At 36.4% G+C, this 16,482-nt stretch overlaps 1 protein-coding gene across 1 annotated transcript in view; it reads right to left on the bottom strand.

Annotated features, from left to right (window-relative positions):
- spon1b (spondin 1b) overlaps nucleotides 1–16,095 on the bottom strand; it is a 124,638-nt gene extending 108,543 nt beyond the window's left edge. Inside the window, exon 1 of the mRNA XM_044125171.1 lies at nucleotides 16,016–16,095. The gene's annotated coding sequence lies outside the window, so the exon portion shown is untranslated. The remainder of the gene's footprint in view (nucleotides 1–16,015) is intronic.
- Between the last annotated feature and the right edge of the window lie 387 nt (nucleotides 16,096–16,482).

Below are 16,482 nucleotides of genomic sequence, written 5' to 3'. Positions count from 1 at the left end.
AACAATGAGAATAATTATGGTTATTAAATATTTTAAAAGCAGGTAGCAAATGTTATTCTCCACGATTACAAAAAAAGCTACTTGAAAGGTTTTAATTTCAGGAAAAACACACTGAAATGACTTCTTTAATGTCACATGAAAAAGATTGACAAAAACATATTTTTGCTTGACGAGAGACAATAGCATTTTCTTGCCCAGTTAAAACATTTTTACAATTTAAAAGATTTTCCCTAAACACAAGGATCAATAGCAGGAATTCATTTTTTAATTCAAAACAGTTCAAAGTCTTAACTGTTAATCCAATTCTTTGTGGCTGCCTGAAACACAGAGGACAAGAGAAAATACACAAACAAACATTGTTTTACGTCATTTTTTTCAAATAAAAAGGGGACAAGATAATAATTCTGATGGCTTCGGAGTATCACAGATGGGAGCAAATTGGGTTTTTGACATGGTATTTTTCAATCAGAATTTTTCTTCAGAGGACATCAAGTTTGAATCAAATGTGAAGAATCTGCTCTCCTAAATCTTGTATTTTCATGTGACTACACTATCACTATGTGATGATATTTTTCATTGCTCTCTTCTCCCTAAACATTCAGAGATATTGGCCCATTGTATTTACATCTTATCATCTAAAGACAAAGGAAGAAGTTTTTTTAGTTCTTTACTTTGCTTCTTTTAGTGATCTGTCCCCAAGTACATATTATACTTTGATCTTCTTTCTCCAAGATCATTTTTGTGACTTGTGTCTCCTACATAAGTGTTGCTTAAGTGCAATGTTCATGATTTGTGTACACACATTTTATATATCTATATATTTTGTTCTCTCTCTCTTTCAATGGAAATGCCACATCCAACCAAGAGGAGACTCAAAAAAGTCACTATCTTGTGCTCTGACTGCTCTAGATGGTTGACCTTTGGCACTTAAACTCGGACGCCTTCAGAGCCTCCACTTCTCGCAGCTTCAGCCTCCCTCTATTTAAGACATAATCTGACGCATATTTCTCTTCAGCACACACTCAACGCTCCAGACTTTGTTCCTCCTTACTTTCACTACGGATCATAGTGTTTCACTGGCACCCCTGTCTGATCTTATGTGTTAATCTATCTCTTCAGAGGAGAGTAAGGACTCATCCCATATTGCTGGTTTTAAAATTAATGACTCAATATCTTCTCTATCTATGTTTTTCCATCACACATGCTTGCCTGTGTGCAAGCCTTTGAGTGTGTTTGTACATTTTGGATTTTTTTAAACTTACAATAATGCTTAACTGGTTGCAGTTGGCAACCACTTCATCCTAATTAGAGGTAGAGAGAGCTGCAGCTTAAAAATACCTTCTCCATAGGCAATTGAACATCTCCCACATGAGGTGAATTCAGAACAAATTGCTTTTCAGGGTGAACAAGTTTTGTCCAACACAGAGCTAAGTCCAATATTCCCACAGCAGCATGTGCGGTTGACTCCAAACTCATCTGATTAAAATGAATGGTATACAGTGCCTTGTAAGACTATATACCCATTAAACCTTTTCACATTTCATTATGTTACAGCTACAAACATTTTTGTATTTTGGGCAGATATTATCCGACTGATAATACAAAGCAGTGCAAGAAACAATATCTTGTTTTTTAAATATCTACTACAAATAAATCTATACACCTGGCATGTGCTTATCTTCTGCCTATTTTGTTTGAATATCACTCTTTTGACTAATTTAAGATGCCTTAAGAAGTCACCACATTAGTAAAGAGAGTCCACACCTTAGATGGAGGAAAATGTTGACAGATTTGGCCTTTGTGGAAACGTATCAAGTAGACAAGTCATGCAAAATGCTCTGTCGCGTCTAAAAATAACAGGCAAATTTAACACTTTTGCAGAAAACAGAGCACACTCTATCTCAGGCTGAATCAGATACTACAAACATCCTAATTAAGAACATTTGGTGAAACTTTACTAGTATGAACTCATAGGGGCTAAGTACAAATGCATACAAAAGTCTTACTTGGAAAATTATTTTTAAACACCATTAATATTTTTGTTAGTTTCTGATATAAAATACTAATAAAACTTCTTGAAGTTTGTGGTTGCAACAACACAAATGGAAAAAGTTCAGAGGTTAGTAGAACTATTGCATTGCACTGTAAGTGGACATCCAACAAATGGACATCTCATTTGTTTGTATAAAACATCACAAATGTATGGTTTCAACTTTACATGAAGAATTGAGACATAAAAGCAAACTGTTATTTATAAGTAGAGAAGGAACTAACCGTGTACCCTGCATTTTGCCATGTTTCTAAAACACCTAATTAATATAAATTATTCAGTGCTGGATATTATGGGTCATGCAATACTTTCTGTAATTACCTAATTAATTCCATGCAATGCTGTGAAGAATTTTGCACAAGCCAGACTGGAATCTGTTTTTACAATCCAATATTCACTACATGTCGTTAAGAAGCTGCTCCAGAATGGTTCATTGTTTCTATCCATGATGTAAATCTATGTGTAGGCATGCAAGGTGAAACTCACAACAACATAGTTTTGGTGCACTCGCACACTCATGGACTCCAGGGTCAATTTATAATCTTGAAGATGACTTTCCCATAGTCCACTGCTCCGGTTATTGCCCTTCCATGTAATTTGATTTCAGGGAAATTAAAAACTGATTGCACTGGGGTTTTGATCCAGCCCACCAATGCAGGAACACACACAAAACCATTAAACTCACTCCTCACCACCACACACACATAGATACGGTGCTAATAGTAAAATCATCTTAGTTCAGTAGATGATTTCTAAGTAGTTGCAACACAGAAATTACATGTCCATTCTATCACCTGCAAACAACATCTGTCACTGGTATTAAAAGCCTCACAATCTGCTAAATATATTACTGCATATCTGCAGCTGTTTCTGTTCGTTAAAAACTTCAGCATCTAGGTTTTCAGTCTATTTTATAACAGATGGTCGGTTGTTTTTTGTGTGTTTTGCTAAATATTGAACCTAAGTATAACATGTAAAAGTCAAAGTGTCAGAAAACCCTTTCTTCTTTTTTTGTTCTCCATTCGCTGGGAGTAAATTATGTCTCCATACAGTCAGTGCTAGAAAAACAGAAACTATCTGTATATACATGTGTGTACAGGGGTACATTTTCTGAAGGTTTTCTTTTTCAGGGTTTTAAGTTCTTATCAATATCAAAATATAGGTACAAATTGTATGTTTAATTGTAAACAAATGGTGCAAAGTTTAGGAAAAGGAGTTTGATTCCAGACATCACAATCGTTTGACACACATTAGTTTATTTATGTAGGTTCAAATTATGGGAGACATCTCAGAGTGCTTTATATAAAACAGCCATCTCCATTCAGTCAGTCAATCATGTCTTTATCACTTTCAATTCAACCACGTAGAGGCCCAAAATTCACACTACTAAAATATTTGAGGTTATTGCCCAAAATATACAGGATCCTGTGGTTTGCCTCAGCCTCTCATCTGGAATGTGCATGGGTAAAGCTTTATAAGCTTACTGAAAACCACTAAGAGCAGCATAAAGACTGTAAGACTATTTTTTTCAAACAATCCAAATCATTTTTGTGCAATTTATTTTAAGAATGGACACAAACCATTTTTCACTTTGCTTGGATAGATGCTAATTAAGATAATTTAGAGAGAATAAAACTTTAGCTTATTTTTCTTGTTGAACTAGTTTTGTTGTTGTCGTGTCACTCTGAATTAGTGGTTGAAGTTTAACATAACACTACTGCCAAGTTGTGCTGAAAGTAGGATTAAGAAAAACAAACTAGGCAGATTCTTGGTGGCAAATGTATTACTTAAAACCACTGCTCGTCCTGCTTTAATTCTTGAATTTTAAAAATCAATGCATGCATTTAATGTTACATCGATTTTGTTCCCCTCTTTTTTTAACAAATAAATGCCCCAATAAACAATGTTTTTACTGGGCATGCACATCCTTTGTGGAACAGGGATTCAGTCTTTATTGATTTTACATTTTAAATTAGGAACAGCTTAAAGAAGTAGTGCACAAATGAGTGACAAAAAGAAAAATCTATGTTAAAGCTTAGTGGATTTTTTTCCCACCAATTTGTTAACTATTTGATAAGATGGGAGATTAAACAATAAAGTTAAAAACCAATTAAATTTAACCTAGTCAGTGCTTTGGGTTGACATTCCTCATCCAAAATTCAGATTTTCTCTGCAGGATCTCGAAGAGTCCTTTTGCTGTAAACCGAGGATGAAGTAAGTTTATCCTTGATGAAATGTGTGAGCTCCACATCCGTTTTAAAACACAAAGTAGTAGTATTACCCTATCCATTCTGCATACCACTTTGCCATGGTCATTTGAGATTTTGAATCAGGAATAGTTATGCTGGCCTACAACCAAGGCTACAACATCAGGCTTATCATGCACAAACTGAGTTCTAAGTAGCCTAATATCTTGCAAGATCTGCTGCTTCCTAGGCTCTGCCACTGCTCTGACAGCAGAAGAAATTAATTTACAATGAACTTCAGGTTTTTTGAACATGTCCAAAAACTATATTATAGAAATCTGTAACACAGAACCTCTAAAAACATAAGGTAGTCTGCAAGATCTGAGATCTCACAGTCTTAAACATTATACCCTGAATGAATATATTGGCAGACGACAATGTCAGAGAAATGAGAAACAGAGAGAGCAAATAAAATTTTGAAAAGGTTACAAAGCTTTGAAGTTTGGGACTCCAGCAAGTCACAGTGAGCGCAATTATCCAGAAATAATGTTCACTGTTGTTCCAAACATGGAGCAAACATGAACCTTCCCAGGCGCCCTTCCAAAACTATTCCAAGAGCATCCAGTCGACTAAATAAGGAGGTCACAAAAGAATGTAGAACAACATCTGAAAAGCTGCAGGTATCAATTGACTTAAGAGTGGCTGGTATTCATCATTTAAAAATAAGAAAGAAGCTGAGAAAAATGGACTGGAGGAATTCAAAGGCTATTACGGCTCCTGACCAAAAAGAGCAGAAATCCGTTTCACATTTGCCGTAATACATCTTAATTATCACTTTCAGGACAAAAATGTGAACTGGCAATAAAAACGAGGAACCTTTTAAAGCTGTGTAATGGTAAAGTAATGGTGGCAGTGTGATATTCTGAGGCTTCTTTGCTGTGTCAGGACCAGGTGAAACCTGCAGTGATTGATGGAAATTGTACTTCTGCTCTATCAGGAAATTGTGAAGGTTAATGTCCAGCTAGCAGTTTTTGACCGTAAGCTCAAGTAGATTAAATTATGTAGCAGGACAGTGATCCAAAACACAGCAGTATACTCACCTCTGTGTGGATAAGTAAAATAAAGAGAAGGTATGGGACTGACCTAGTCAAAGTCTGGATTTAGATCTGTCTCTTCACAATCCTCCTGCGTAGCTAAATGAAAACAATTCTGCAAGTAGGACTGAGCCATATTTCTTTAACAGTGGTGTCTCATTGCTAGTAACCAGAAATATGTAATTCAATGGCACAAGTTATTAGGTTTATATTTTGTCTCTTAAGAAATCCAGTCATTATTTGAAAAACGATTTTGCACGTGTTCAGGTCTTCTTTGCATTTTGAAAAAATTTGGTTGATGAAAATAAATATTGGCAAATGTGGCAAAGAAGCAAAGGTGCAGAGCACAATTGGCTTACAGCACAAATGTGGAACATATTCAAAAAATGTAAATATATGTAATCCAGACATTTTTGGTTTGTTTATCCATACAGCTTATGCAGCATACAAATGTTTTATATAGAAATGTAAATAAAACAGAATGATTGATATTAACTAAACTTTGCCGTGTTGATAAATATCACTTTGATAAACTTATGTGAGGAAATCCTATGTAGAAATACATTGCTACATTTATGCAACAGATTTAACTCCATAATTTTACCATTCTGCACAAGTGGACGATTGACAGATTTGTTTTTATTGTTGAATCCTCTCCTTGTCTAAACTTTTATTGCTTCTTCTTCTGTCTGACCTTTTTGACTGTTTCTGTTATGAAAACTTGGCTCTGATGTCTGTCAGGAAGATGCCATCAGACACAATCAGTCTGATGTTCCAATAAGACGAGCGATAGTGATAAAATGTCAGCTATTTCTGATCTCTCTGCTCAATGTTTCTCTTCCTTGCTGCTTTTGGCAACCTTTATGATAGGGAGTCTTATCTTTATATTACATAAAGTTTAGCAGATAATGAACAAATGACATTATATATGCCGGTACACACATTTCTTTTATATAAATAAATATAACCCTCGTGTGACATTGTCCGCTTTCATGAAAAATTACCTATTGACTCAAGGAAGTTTACTGTTTAGGTAAGAGTGCAACCATCAAACACTGTACCAACAAGTTCAACACAGCTCTGCAGTTTCTTTAGTAGTAGGTCTTGGTCAACTTTTCAAATACTGCACTATGGTCCAACAGAACCAGCACTGTGGTTCTTCCACAGTTTGTATTTATGTGGATGTCATTGAACACTTTGACGAGGGCAGTCTCAGTACTGTGGTGAGCACGGAAATCGGACTGAAAGACGTCAAAGCGGGTGGTCGTTGTTAAGAAACTAATTAACTATTGAATCTCCCATTCATTTTTGGTGAATGGTAGCTTGGAGACTGTCCTGTAATTCTGCAATTGTAGTTGGTCCAAACTAATCTTCGTTAGAGGTGGTTAGACAACTGCTGTTTTTAAACATGGGGAAAAATTTGATAGGAGGGATGAGTTTACTATTTCAATCAGATCAGACGTAATGATAGGCAGAACTTTTAGGTGTGGTTCATTAAGATTGGATTCTACATAAGAAAGAGGGATATATTCTGAATCACAGGAAGACATGAGGCGGTATAAGTAAGTATAACGAAAAGATTCACTTGTCTCTACATCTGCCTTCTTTCCCATATTTTACATTGATTGTCTTTTTTGGACAAAGCAGCGGACATGGAGGAAGAGTCCGTTGGATTTAGTCACAGTAACTGGTAGGATATGATATACTTGTTTTGGATATTTCATTTATTTCAGCATTGCAACAAAACCACATCATTCATCTGGTTTTGTTTTCTCTTTAACAGCTTTTACTAAATAAATCCCTTTGTATTGTTAATGATTTTTCTGGTTTATGAACAGATTTTCCCTCCTCATCAGTTCGCAAATCGTTCCTGGTTCCCTGCAACTTTTTTCCTCGTCTCCACAGCTTCCTCAAAGATTCTTTCCGAGAATCTCCTGCATAAGTCCGCTTGCTATTCCTCCAGCTGAGCTTCTGGAAACTTAAATCATTCACCCATTTGAGGATGCCTGTCCATCCTCAAATGCTCTCCACTCCACCGCTGAACCCTGGAAACAAACCGAGGCACTGCCATCAGTCAGACACTCACCAGCTCCCAGTCAAACTCTGTTTCTGTTGATATACTCAGCTACGCCTAGACCACTGACATCACCTCAAACAGCAAGGACCCCTCATCCTTCCTACCTCTCAAAGTCAACTCAAAAATATTTATCTTCAATAAACCTTTCAAATGTTTTTGATGTGACTGTAATTGTTGCCGGCATTAGAGACTCAGTAAACAACATGACAGGGCCTATTCATTGGCTGCACGGGTCTCTGCCAGTATTTTCAGACCTAATGAAAACTAAATGACAATTTTCTTCAATAATGAACCACTTTACTATCTTCTATAATACAGCAGCAAAATATTTTGTCCCCGATGGTGCTTGCAAATTGAAACCAGCTTAGAAATTGTCAAGACAACAAAAGAGCTTCTAATTGCCTTTAGGGGCAAAAGAAAAAATATTTCCAACATAAATTCAACAACAGCATGACTGTATATGGCAAGTTAATACAACCTACTTGTGCGAAATTTTCTGATTGTCAAAGAAATGTATTTCCTGGACTTGTGGGAGATGTTAAGAGTATCTCCATTTCACAGTCTGTATATATTTGAGTCATGTGGGCTGAAAGCTGCAAAGATTGAGAGACAACATGTGGAATTGTGCTGAGAATCTCCTAAAGAAGTGAAGGGAAAGAAGGGTGTGTGACAGAAGAGAAAATAGATGACCGCAGAGAGATAAATTCAGGTGTCCACTGCAGGTTTATGGCTATCTTCTCAGCGAGCCTACAGAGTGTGCTCACTTGATTTATTTAGCAGTCTGTTCAGTCTGTCTCTCCTACGGCAATGTGGATAGCTTCTTTTCACCACTGACATGTTTTTTCAGGTGCAAGGAGAGTTATGTTTTTTTTTTTGGTTTTTTTTACACAATTTGTTAAACTATTTGTCTTCCGGTTCAACTGCACCTGGTTTTCTAAAGCTGTGATTCATTTCAAGTTTTGTTTTTACAGCAGAGATCAGGAGAAAGTTGGCAATTCTGTTTAACTACAGTATAGTTGATGTTTATGGTGCAAAATTGACTGTGTAGAAAAAAATGGTAAATACAGTTTTTGTGTAAAAGTAATATAAATTCATGCAAGAAGTCTATGCTTCTCATTTCATGTCCAAAAGCCTTATTGAGTGTTTTGTTATCCCAAAAAAATATTATGAGTCACATTTATAATGGCAATCTTTAAGGACTCTTTGTAAACAGCTTCAGAAATCCATTTTGAATGCTTCATTGAAAACTCAAGATATTGGATGGAAAACGCTTAAAGGTGATAAAGATAACAAATCCTCATGTTTTTAAAACTACATTGTTTGAACTATGAAAAAAGTGCAAACAATCAGTGTGGGCAGTAATATGTCATGATATGATGATGATACATGGAAAGCAATTAACTGCTCTTTCTAAGAAAACTGGTCGAAGTCGCTCTCTCTCCATAGCAATCTGAATCGTACATGGAACATTTGGACTCATCTGGAAAAAAATTAAACACACCTTTGCTGGTTTCACAGAAAATAACAAGAAACGTGTCAGGCATCATCCTCTTGATTATTGATCACCAGAAAGTATAAGCACCTTTATGGAAGTAAGGGTTTTGGCAGTACGCTGGTGTTTAACTTAGCAGTGTGTGCTAACTCAGTGCCAGTAAAGACACCGCTAATAATTAAAAACAGGACAATAAGAAAAGGATTGAGCAACTTGTTTAGAACATTTGTCATGAGATAACTTTGTCTCCCTCTAAAAAGAACTTGCAGAAGTTCATATAAATGGGCTGTTGAACTTCTGGACCCCAGTGTTTTGGATGATCCACATGGTGCTGTGCTGATTGGTCATAAAGCACAGCGCCATGCTTGGGGAAGACTAAACACAGTGATAAAGTGGGACCTTGGGAGTGGGAGGGATACAAACCTCAATTATACAGGATTTATTTTTTTTCACTACTACAGTATATCAGTTTGAAAAGTAGAAAAAAATGGGGTTTGATGCCAGACACTTTACATGTACCAATGAATTTCTATATAAGATGAAATAAGATTACATGCTATTAAAAATAGATTGTGTGACCACTATAAATTCTTTGATTAATCACATAATTTCCTTTTTTTGTTCAAAAACAGCCTTAGATACATTTTTGCTTTGCTGGTGGAAATATTAACCAGCCATATTTCTCTTAGTTATGTTTAAGTCAATTAACATATACCGTAATCAATTCACAGCAGAAGAATAGTAATTGCACAGTTCATATCCAAATACCTGGACTTCAGTTCAAGCTTGTGCAAATTAATCAAATCTATTCTGCTAAACTGTCAATATGAATTTTAAATCCAACTTCACACAGTCCATTGGAGACAAGGTTTTTTTGAATAACTCTCTATATTTTCAAAAAGCTGTCCAACAGACTGCATCAACTTGACTTTGGGTTTTAGGTGTGAGAAGAAACTGTGAGAACCACATTCAGACACAGATGAAGATTTCCACAGAGGAAATGTTCACACTGTGAGATGCAGGAGTTTAACCAGTGGATCAGCATGGCAACATGACACAACACCAGCTCTGAATCACTCATCTCCTATCTTAATAATATCTGTGACTGGGACAGAAATTGATTGTCTTTCTCATGCAGGGAGAGCTGCCCTTCAGAGGACTCACACAGTGGGAGAGTGTTATCACTCGCTGACATATTGGATGCTACAAGAGGCAGACTGATCAAACAAGCCCTGAATCAACATTGGCAGCCTGGGACAAACACAGTGATTAAAATGCCATGGCACTGACAAATGAAAGGCCACACATGCAAATGACCGGACAAATTCACTGTATGGATCACAGACGTTGCTTCTTTTTTGATGTTCATTTGTTGTGGTATTGATGCAACCTTTGTGGGAATTGCTGGGAAAGTTAGTTTGATGCGTTTCACTGTGTGGGGTGGGCTGATAGCAACAATTTCAGACCCACTAACATCTGTCTCTATCAGATGGTTAGACAGAAACAGCTTAGTGGACGTCCTGCTTCAAGAGAAATAATTTACTTTCTCATTTTACAGAAAGGTTTTCATCTTAAAACATAGATATGTGTTCACGGCACTAGTTTGAAGTAAATATATTTAACAAGGTAAGCAGTGGTGTACACCCACATTTTGGGGGTCAGGTGCTCAAGAGGAGAAAAAGCGACCTTGTGCGGCAAATGGCACCACATGCTGCCTTAGTAGAGTGAGATTTATCACAGACACCGCTATAACACAGATTAAACACCATCTATTTCAAGTTCACACATTTACATATTTCAGATCAATGCCAACATGCTGTCTGATGCAAATGTTTAACAATCTCCACCTGGTCGGAAAAAATGCCTCAAAACTGTTTCAGTGCTTTTTACAAAATTCTTAGGATTAAAAAACACTGAGGCCTATGTGTAATTAGATACTCTTAACTATCTCATTCTGTAGTTTTATCACAAAATATTCTCTGCACCATGTAACTTTATGTTGTAGCAAAGCAGGCTACCCTGACAAGTTTTCCAGGTAGATCACACTAAAGTCATCTTCATGAATCTGAGTAACCAGTGACTATTCTACAGCTTAAATCAAGATAAAGAGTTAGAAAATCTTTATAGTGCAATGTACTCAAGTTCAAAACACCAGCATGCATCCACTAAATGAACAAAAGATGCTTGAGAAACTAATGGAATAAGTTCTATTACTAAATGAACTCCAGGTACTTTTAAATAAAGTAGTAAAGTCCTCCAGTATATTACAGTAGAAATGAGTACAAACCTCAATATAGCTTTAAAATTAACTACACTGACGTTTTCCCTTAACATATAATTACCCAGTAATATTCGTACATTTCATGTCTACTCAACATCGTTTAATACAAAAACATGGCGGACCACCTCGGAGCCCCAACCACCGGGCTTAGCAAGATTCCTGGGGAAAACCCTCTAGTCATTCTATAAATATTAAATTATGATTGGCATAGAATGCATAAAATAATCACCTTAATTAGAAATTCAAATCATTTGTAGAAAAGCAACAGGAAAGTAACAATGAATAAGTTTCCATAATTATTTCTCTGTGTTCTTGTCACTCTGGTTTTCCAGTAACACCTATGCTGCTGAAAACATAACAGTCTCATGCAGTTTATAAAACTGACAAAATGTGATATTGATTCAGGTCCAGGGACAGGACTTTCTCTTCTCACTTTGCCATTTTATTGTGAAGAAATGACAGTCTGCAACTTTCATCTGGACCATATGGAATGACATTTTAACAGAGTAGAAGGATTTGGAAAGATGTGCAGAAGCCTAAAAGCTCTAAAGGAATGATACAACAAAATGGGTCCAAAGTGGTACACCATTTATGTGTAATGGCATGAAATTATACAGAGGAAAGCTCACACAGCCAGGAAAGAATGAAGTCGTGGCTGAAAAAAATAAATAAATAAAAATCTCGTAGGCCTTTTGCAAAAGCTTTGTTACATTGAAATTTACACAAGGCGTCAGCAAAACACCCACAAATGTTTTTCAGTACATGGTGTATAATGTGTCTCTCAAATGAAGACAAAAAGGGAGTACTTATAGTATAGTTCATGGTGATCATAAGTTGGAATACCTGGAAAAGGCATGTGTAGAGAATGTGTAAGCTCCACAAAGTTATGGATGGGACTTGAACACAAGAAAGAGACTGCCAAAACTGCTGCATCAATAAAACGTAAACTGAGATGTCATAATTTCATGTTTGACTTTGGAAAATGCAGTAAACTGAACATATTAAGGAACAAGTATTTTCACTCCCTCGTTCATGACACACACATTCGCCTGTCACTGGTAGCTCAAATCTTCCTGCCTTGAGATGTACACGACCTGACAAACAGCAGCTATCTGCATACTTTGACTTGACACAGCAAAGAGGAAGAAGACAGCAAAACATTTCCAGTTCGGAGAAGAGCATGTCGCACCACATTTATCAGCGTGCAGCAACTGCAAGCAGCCTCAGGGATTCAACAAAAACAACATTCAAACAAACTTTATTCATGTTTTCACATATACAGAGCTGTGAAAAAAAAAAAACATGTTTTCACCTGACAGATTTTTTAAATTTGTACTTCTTTGGTCAAATTTAGATATTTAAGACATATGTTAATAGACAAAACATAATTTAAATGAATAAATATTCCTATGACACACAAACAAAATAAATATGAATAAATTGTAATGGGGAGCTTATTTTGTTAATCACAATTAATGTATAATTGATCTATTTTAGGATTTATTCATTTATTTTTTTCATAGTTTATTATTTCATATTGGTGATTTATCTTTGGGACGCTTATTTTATAAATGTAAATGTTCATGGACGTATTTTAACTGTTTATATTTCAGGCTCTTTTTTTCTTCGTGCTCTAACATTCAAAAGAGGGGGTGCAGTTCTGTCTGTGGAGCAGGCTGCTACTGCAAGGCTTACGTCTGTTTTCCACAAATTACTCCCCCAATCTTAATAACCAGTTGGTGAACCCATATCCAGCGATATGGATGAGAATTATAATGCTAAGGTCTGCTAATGATGGTCTGAGCAACATGATTTAACGTTTGATTCTATTTTGGCTGGTATCGTGCCAAGGTAGTAATGCCTGACAGAATTTCTTTCCCATGTGTCGGCACAACAGGTGCCTTGGTAAGCTGGGGGTTTAAGCTATGTTCATGTGATCCTATTTTGAAACATGTGGCACTTCCAGGGCAGCCTCCCTTTAAAATTTGTACTCAAAAATGCATTCCAATATATATTTCTGTCTATTTACATGATATACATAAATCATTTAAGTGGCTATAATAATTTAATGTGTCTATATATGAACATACAGAAAATATTGCTTTCACTTCCATGAATCTGTAGCCTTCCACATAACTTATCTGGTTTATTTTAGTTACTTAGTTACTTGAATATCAACTGAAACTAGAAAATTCCTGAAGAAATTTAACTGGGGCCTGCCAAAGTGTGCCCGTCGGTTTGGACCCAGCGTTCTGATGCTAAGAATTTGCATCAATGCTAAAGAAAGCTGCAATGTAATCAATAGAATCACAAGAATGTTAAGTAAACTGGACATGCACCATTCAGTATGATAAAGTAAGTGTATTAGCTAAAATGAGCAAAAATGCTAATGTTAGCGTGAATGCTCTCAGTAGCATGTGGGATATTATTAGAATGTTCTCTGTAATTTACTTAATTCCTTCAGAATACTAAACATGGCAGATAAGTAAGAAAAATAGGTAATAGCTTATTTAAGCTAAATGGCTAATGCTAATGAACTGCCTTGCTGCGCAAGGCAGCTCCCTAACCTGAGAGAACCAGATAATGTAAAATGATATCATTGCACCGCCTTTGGCGGTGCACTATTCAGAGGGGCATATTGAGGCTTTTATTTTGAAATTTGCAGTAAGCTTCATATTAAATGCCCACACTAATCCAGTGTCTAAGAGTGCTTTGGATAAACCAATCACGTCAAGCAAAAATGAGCAAATATATGATGTAAAAATTGCCAAGGCTTTTATTTTGAAATTTTCAGTAAGCATCATAAGAAATGGTCAAACTAATCCCATGTGTAACAGTGAATGTGTTAAATCGTTTCTATAATGCTCAAAACACAAGTAGTTCTAAAGGCCAGCTCAGTCCTCCTCTGTAGTAACTGACAGTTCCACCATGTTGTAGTTCTAACCTTCAGTCTTTGTAGTTCTAAAGAGCAGCTCAACTGTCATGAGAATGAAACACACAGGGAGAGATGGAATACTAATAGTTTTAAGCAGTTACTTTTTCTGATCAAAGCAGGCCAAACATATCTTTACCTAAGTGTTGCCAATAGCATGTGGGGGATCATTAGAATGTTTTCTGTAATTGACTTACTCAATTCAGTATATTTAAAATGACTAATAAGTAAGTAAAATAGCTAATAGTTTATTTAAGGTAAAAGTATTATCTTAATGATCTGCCTTGCTGCGCAAGGCAGATCCCTAACCTGAGAGAAGAATATAAAGCATTCTAATATTATTGTACGCTTACGGCGATGCATTAACCTGAGGGCAATATGAAGGCTTTTATTTTGAAAATAAACATAAGCTTCATATTAAATGCTCACACTAATCCAATGCCTAACAGTGTTTGGGTTAAATTCCTTAGTTACTGGCCTAAACTGCCAGTAGGTCTAAATGGAAGCTCTGTTTTAACTGAGTGTTTGTTAGATCTACAGATATGGTGTTCTGATAGTCCTATTTAATATCTGCGCAAGCCAGTGCCATAACCTGAGAGAGGAAAAGATAATTCACGGCTGCACTGACCTGACAGAAATATTGGGGCTTTTATTGGGAAATTTCCATTAAGCTTTATTTAAAACTTACACATAATCCTGTGTGTAACAATGGTTTGTTAAAATCTGTTATAAAATGCCCAAAACACAAGTAGTTCCAAAGGCCAGCTCATTCCAGAGTGTCCTCCCATAAATCAGCTGCTCTGGCCTCATGTGTTCCGTTGCTATGGTAATGGATCAGCTGATAACTGTCAGTGTGTTTGAGACAGAAAGTGGGAAAAAAAATTCTATCTTTGTGAGACACCCAGCCAATTAAAATGGAAAAAGCACTCCGAACAAACCTTTGCCGTTCAGGAACCGTAATACATATTTGAAAACCGTTTGAAGCGTATAAGAGGGCTATTTGTCAGCTCCGATAGTACCGCAATTCATATTTTTACCTCATTCACAGTAATTGCAGTGATGAGACAAAAAATTGTGCAGAAACTTTTCAGAAATACATGGAAGTGAATCAGGGAGAGCGTCAGTTACCCTGTCCCATAATTTCACTCTGAAGCACCTTGACAGAAAACCGTAAATGCTAGAGAAATATCGAACACATTTTACCGGAGCAGGCATGCGTATCAATGTCATGACCGAGTTTGATACCAATCGGGCGATATTTGTGTGCGTGACGGCGATTTCAAAATCGCTTTGGGGTCAAAAATCTGCTTAAATTCTCACTCTAAAAAGCGTCAGTTATGCTCTGCGCAGTTGGAAATTTTGTTTTTTCGCTTTTACATCGCCATCGTAAGTCCGATTCCTTATAAAAGCGTTTGATACCACTTTTGTGGCTGGGCTCGGAAGAATAAGTTTACTATAATAATAAAGAGACATTCTATTGGGTGTAGAACAATAGGTGCCTGCCATGCAATGCATGGAGCAGTGACGACTTAAGTTCTACTTATGCATTGCTATGGGCAGGCCCCAATAATATTCCCAATTGCTTCTGGTTGGTCTGCCAATCAATCATTTTTATATTTTCCCAAAGCAATAACAACCAACATTAAATGTACTAATGAAGCTAATAGTGCTACCAGAACCACTTTTCTAACCTTCATACAGCGTCCGGTATGCTACACTCTCAGAGTTACAGTGGTGTTGGATCGCCGCCATTACACAGCCTCCTCAATGTTTCGTAACGAGCGCAACCGTTACGTTGTCAAAGTTTAACTTCATGAAAATCACACATCAGTTGACTATGAAGCACCGAAATCATATACAGTCCTGCTATATGTGATTTTGTATGCATTTTATGCAATATTACCTGACTTAACAGGAGAAATGATGAGACGGGAAACAGCGTGTTCTGTTTGACGGAGGCTGGCTTCTTAAAGTGAGCGGAAGCTGCAACACTGATCACAAGGTTCCCTCCACCTGGCGGACCTACTGCTTTCACTCTACACTGCCCTCTTGTGGCGCACTCCACAACCCCATTCACCTCAGACTCAACAAATTAGAAATTAATGCTAGAATAACTTTTGCTAGAATGATTTTTCCTATATAACTGAAATGCTCATAATAAAGTGTAAATAAATTATTCTCAATATAAAATAAACAAATCTTTAATGCATAATGTGTGTGAGTTACATATACTTAATATCAAAAACAAAGGAATTAGGAACTGAAATGTTGAACGTTGTAAAATTTTCTGGGTCTTTATCTATGTACTGTCTTTAAAAAATGTATAAAAGTAGTTTTTTCTACAGAGAATGTTATTGACAGTATGAAACT

The sequence above is a fragment of the Gambusia affinis genome, linkage group LG08 (genome assembly GCF_019740435.1).
Source record: "Gambusia affinis linkage group LG08, SWU_Gaff_1.0, whole genome shotgun sequence".
In the NCBI taxonomy this organism is placed as follows: domain Eukaryota; kingdom Metazoa; phylum Chordata; class Actinopteri; order Cyprinodontiformes; family Poeciliidae; genus Gambusia; species Gambusia affinis.
The sequence above is the reverse complement of the archived record's forward strand: the minus strand, read 5'-3'. Positions and strand labels throughout refer to the sequence as shown.